The sequence below is a fragment of the Rattus norvegicus genome, chromosome 7 (assembly GCF_021556685.1).
Source record: "Rattus norvegicus strain SHRSP/BbbUtx chromosome 7, alternate assembly SHRSP_T2T, whole genome shotgun sequence".
In the NCBI taxonomy this organism is placed as follows: Eukaryota; Metazoa; Chordata; class Mammalia; order Rodentia; family Muridae; genus Rattus; species Rattus norvegicus.
Window position 1 is genome coordinate 87549301 of NC_141540.1, and position 6037 is coordinate 87555337.

Genomic DNA, 6037 nt, shown 5'->3' on the forward strand with positions numbered 1-6037 from the left:
TATGGCCAATATTCTTTTTTTTCAAGCATAACGAAATCGAATTTAATACTCTTAAATGCAAAGGTAAAAACAGCAAACACAAAAAAGCAAAAGAAAATTAACACAACAGAACCCCAAATGTCAAGGCAGTTATGAAGAGAACTTTGAGGGTTAATCCTTAAAACTACAAATCAAAGGTTTTTTTAATAGATAATTGATAAGAAGAACTTTTCTGCTGAGTGTCCATACAAAAGAAAAATTTCAAAGCAAAAATCTAAGATTGGAAATATTCTAGTGCTCACAATAAGAGATGTTAGAAATACAATGTTCAAATGTTTCTGTGTCATTAAAAAACAGAGCAGTCGTACATTTAAGCTAGGTTAAATGCTCTTGGAAACTCGGGAAATTGCATGAACAACAGTGTCTGATGTGTGGGCACCGTGCATGCAATGTGTGGACAGACTCTCAGGATGTCAGAAGAGTGGGTCATCTTCAGGCATGCTTGGAGCTCAGGCTTGACTCTGGAATATACTGAAGCTGCCCTGAAACTCTGGTCTGTTCTCTCTGGTGTCTGGGCTTACAAAACTCCTTTGTGTCTCTGGAGAGACTGGCTCAGCCCAACACATGGAACCTCTTCCCACCTTCCCTTGTGGGGGCCCCAGAGTATGGACCCTTCTGCTGCTCCTAACACCACAGAGCTGGGACTGAGTGGGCAGGGGGCAGCTGTGGACTGCTGCGGAGGGCAAATCTCGTGTCAACTAAGGCAGAAATTGCTTAAAATTATGAAGCACGTTGAGAAAAAAAAAAAACCACACTCCCCATCTATCTAACATCTTTAGGTTAAGAACTAAAACTAAAGAAATTAAGAAAAAAATAATTCTTTTGTTGTTGTTCTGTTTTAAATCCAGTCTGTTTTATCAAATAAATCAGGTGTTAGACAGTCTTAGAAGTAAAATCATGCTTCAGTTCTACCACCATCAGGAGTGACTGGTTAGTCAATGCAGTCTTCTTAGTTTCACTTTAATATATGGTTTAAAGGAAATAACTTAAGAAACTTAAAATTTGTCTAACATTTGTAGGATTTCCTGCATTTGAACATGTTGGTTGCATCCCAAAGTATAAAACCTTTGTACTTCTCATTTAGACTAAAATAAACACTTGTAAAATTTGACACAAAATGAGTTGTGCACTAAAAAAAATTCAACTTCTTCACTCTTAATTATATATTCCATACAAAAAAGAAAATAGAAAAGAAAAAAAGGAAAAGAAAAAAGCATGAGCGAGTTTTTTGTGGGAGTTGTTAGTTTTGAAGGGAATCTGTAAAATTTTGTCTCCCGAGTGGTTAGTTGTTCAGAACTGCTATGGTCATTGACGTTTCTTCATTGTTTGTCATGGTCACAAAACCAAGCCCTTTGCACTTGTTAGTGTTGAAATCTTGAATCACTTCCACATTGGTAATTGCAGCAAATGGACCAAACATCTGCCACAGGATCCCCTCCCTCATCAGCATCTTGCCCATATTTGTATATGAAGATATACCAGCCTGAGGAAGCATTGCTGGGGACAGAGTGATCTATACCCACAAGGGAGGCCTGGTGGTGCGCAGGGCCTCCAAACCTTCTAGCAGGTGAGTGGCACAGCTGCGAGAGGAGAGCCTATTCTTATTCTGGTTGGGATTGGCTGTGATCAAACTTCACTGTGATGGGCTCGGAGGAATTGCGGGTTTATGACCATTGAAACTGGTAATTGCCTCTTCTGCTTCAGACCATTTGTCAAACCGGATAAAGAAAACCCCTCTGGACAAACCTCTGATCCACAAGGACTCTGGAGTTGATGATTTGCCCAAACCAAGAAAACATATCTTCCACATCCTTCTGAGTCATGGTCTTTGGGAGCCCACGGATGCACATGTTGGCATCTTTAATGAACTCTGAGCTGAACTGGGGCAAGCATATGAAACCTTAATGGTTTTGGCATTGAGTCTCAAGCCATTCAGTGTGCTGATGCTTTCTCTGTATCCTTTGCAGTCCCATAGTACACAAAGCCGTAGCCCAAGCTGTGCCCTACAACTTTATCCTGAATAAGCTTTGCAGATTCAACTTCGCCAATGCTGCTGAACAGACTCTGTAGTTCCTCCTGGGTCAAGTTCTGAGGGAGGTAGTCAACAATTAAAGTTGTTCTCCTAATATCATCTCTGCAGTCTTCTGCCACATGATCTTCATAACCAGTAGACATTGTATTATTTAAAAACCTGAGCACGGGCAGGAAGGCCAGGGATTCTGCTCCAGTGCTGGTGGCACGGTGATAATGGCTCTGTATGGCCTAGGTAGCGGTAGTGGCAGATGCAGAGTAGTAGCTGTGACCACCGGGTTGGGGACGGCTGCGGCTCATGGCCAATATTATTAGAGATTATAAATATTTATAAGTTTAAATCATTATATGGTGCATATTAATGGGAAGAAAGAACTATTACAAAGTATAGTTTAATATTAATTTATAAATAATTAAAATATATTTTTAATCAATAATTTTAACAAATGATATTTAATAAATACAATCTTGACATAAAAATGAGCAAATAGACATTTTGGCTAAAGATACTGAAACTAGTTAAATACTACATGTTTTTGAGTGTTTAAAGCTGGTTAAATATTCAGATAGGACATTTTGGATCTGTGTAGGAAATGTGGAATCTGGAACCTGATTTATTATAAAGCCGTCAGGTATTTTATAATCTCAACTTTTTGTCAATTATTCTATAAGAAATAATACCATAGGTTTATCTATAGCTGTCATAATTTAATAAATGTGACTCAACATCAATATGTATGGTGTCAACCATGAAAGACATTGCAGTGTTTGAGATGCCAGAAGCCTGCGTTTTGCGGTTTGCTTTTTCTGAACTCATTTATATAACTCATACTTAAGTGGTAGGAATATGGGTATTTTATATAAATAATTGAAAAATAATTAAAATACCTTCAATTTCTGGCAGATATAATTCTTTGAAAATTGAGAGTATGTATTTAAACATATGTTTGATTTATTTGCATGAGTGCTCAACTTGCTGTGCATTTGTGCAACATGTATTTTGGGGTTTAGATAGGTCAGAAGAGGTGATCAGATCTGTAAGAACTTAAGGGATGGATGTGAGACATCGTATATATGCTGCAAACCAAACCCTGGTCTTCTGCAAGTACAAGTGTTTTCAACTGATGAGCCATCTCTCAAACCCCAGGAATATATCTTTTGTTATGCAATATAAGAAGGGCATTGAGTTGATCGTAAATAAATGTTGCCTATGTCTTACAAATAGTTTTTACAAAGTGTAAACTAGATTAAATAATGATGTTAATTATTTCATAGTGTGTTATGTATATTGACTGATTTCTGGTATCAAACTAGGCTGTTCATACTTACAGCTCTTTTACTGAGGCTGTTTCCAGAAATTGCCACTTCACGGCAAAAAGCAATCTTATTATTTCTGTGACTCTGTGAAGAATGAATGCCAACATCCAGGAGAGATTTAATCTTCACAAGATACTCAGGAATTCCGTGGGGAGTTGCCATTTAATTGGAAATTCAATGACAAATACTTAAGTGCCTTATTCAACAAAATTGTCCAAGATAATATTCATATTCAGCTGAAAGATAAGACTTTATCTCAGTTTCAGTTTTAGGAAGCCATGTCTAGCTTGAATCATTTCTTTTTCTGAGAGAGACTAGAGAATGAATTTCTGTGACAAAGCTTAAGCATTGGTGCTCTCTAAAATGCAAACATAAATTCTTTCTGAAAATTAATTTCATCTAGTAGGAAAAAAAACTGTTCAGAAGTGCAACATTTTTTGTCTACAGTTAAAGTTAATTCTGTTCTTAGACTTCAGTCAGGAGATAGAATATATGTCCAAATGCCAAGTTTGTGTATGTATTTCTAAGCTCATGTCGGGGCACGGTGATTCTAAATTGTTTTCCATTCCATGGGTTTAACTTAGAATCAGGATCTAGCTTGTCTCTGCAAAATGAATTATTTTCAATTGCTGGTATAATAAATTACAATAGATTTCGTGACTAAAACAATGAAGTAGTTTTTGTTTTAGAATTGAGGTCAAAAAACTAAAATCAAGAAATCAGTTTAATGAAAGTCTTAATTTCAAATAAAAAGTAAAGAAAATGAAATGGATATATTAATAAATTATTTGATAATTGCACAATAAAATACATTTAGTTATTTTTATATCTTATTTATTGCATTTTTAAATTTAATTATATTTCAAATGTTATCTTCTTTCTCAATTTCCTGTCCATAAATTCCCTATACCATCCACCCCTGCACTTTTTTTTTTATTATTATTAACTTGAGTGTTTCTTATATACATTTCGAGTGTTATTCCCTTTCCCGGTTTCCGGGCAAACATCCCCCTCCCCCTCCCCTTCCTTATGGGTGTTCCCCTCCCCACCCTCCCCCCATTGCCGCCCTCCCCCCAACAGTCTAGTTCACTGGGGGTTCAGTCTTAGCAGGACCCAGGGCTTCCCCTTCCACTGGTGCTCTTACTAGGATATTCATTGCTACCTATGAGGTCAGAGTCCAGGGTCAGTCCATGTATAGTCTTTAGGTAGTGGCTTAGTCCCTGGAAGCTCTGGTTGCTTGACATTGTTGTACATATGGGGTCTCGAGCCCCTTCAAGCTCTCCCAGTTCTTTCTCTGATTCCTTCAACGGGGGTCCTATTCTCAGTTCAGTGGTTTGCTGCTGGCATTTGCCTCTGTATTTGCTGTATTCTGGCTGTGTCTCTCAGGAGTGATCTACATCCGGCTCCTGTCGGTCTGCACTTCTTTGCTTCATCCATCTTGTCTAATTGGGTGGCTGTATATGTATGGGCCACATGTGGGGCAGGCTCTGAATGGGTGTTCCTTCAGTCTCTGTTTTAATCTTTGCCTCTCTCTTCCCCCCTGCACTTCTTCTATGAGGGTGTTCCCCCACCTATCCATTTAACTCCTCCTGCCTCCCTGCTCTCCCTCCTCTCCCCTACACTGGTAGGTCCAGCCTTGGCAGGACCAAGGACTTCTCCTCTCATTGGTGCCCAACAAGGCCATCCTCTGCTACATATGCAGCTTGAGCCACGGGTCTGTCCATGTGTACTCTTTGTGTGGTAATTTAGTCCCTGGGAGCTCTGGATTTTGGTATTGCTTTTCTTATGTGGTTACAAGCCCTTTCAGCTCCTTCAATTCTTTTCTAACTCCTCCAATGGTGACCACGTTCTCAGTTCAATGGTTGGCTGCTAGCATTCGCCTCTGGATCTGTCATGATCTAGCAGAGCCCCTTAGGAGACAGCTATATCTTCATCTTGTCAGCATGTGTTTCTTAAAATCATAAATAGTGGTTGGGTTTGGTGGCTGTATATATATGGATAGGTTCCCAGGTGGAGGAGGTTCTGAATGGCCATTTCTTCAATCTCTGCACAAAAGTTAGTCCCCATATCTCTTCCTATGAATATTTTTGTTCCCCCCTTTAAGAAGGATTGAAGCATCCACACCTTGATTGTCCTTCTTCAGCTTCATGTGGTCTGTGGATTGTATCTTGGGAAACTCGAGTCTTGGGGTTAATATCCACTTATCAGTGAGTGCATACCATGTGTGTTTTTCTGTGATTGGGTTACCTCACTCGGATGATATTTTCTAGTTCCTTTTATTTGACTATGAATTTCATAAAGTCATTGTTTTTGATAGCTGAGTAGTACTCCACTGTGTAGATGTACCACATTTTCTGTATCCATTCCTCTATTGAGGGGCATCTGGGTTCTTTCCAGTTTTTGGCTATTATAAATAAGGTTGCTGTGAACCTAATGGAGCATATGTCTCTTTCGTATGTTGAAGCATCATTTCCGTATATGCCCAGGAGTGATATATATAGCTGGGTCTTCAGGTAGTACTATGTCTAATTTTCTGAGGAATCTCCAGACTGATTTCCAGAGTGGTTGTACCAACTTGGAATCCCACCAACAATGGAGAAGTTCTTTCTCCACATCCTCACCAGGATCTTTTTTCACCTGAGATTTTGAT

General features: G+C 38.8%; 1 pseudogene; it reads right to left on the reverse strand.

The window, feature by feature from the left end:
- Positions 1–1194: 1194 nt before the first annotated feature.
- Positions 1195–2214, reverse strand: Elavl1-ps1 (ELAV like RNA binding protein 1, pseudogene 1; annotated as a pseudogene).
- Positions 2215–6037: the final 3823 nt, after the last annotated feature.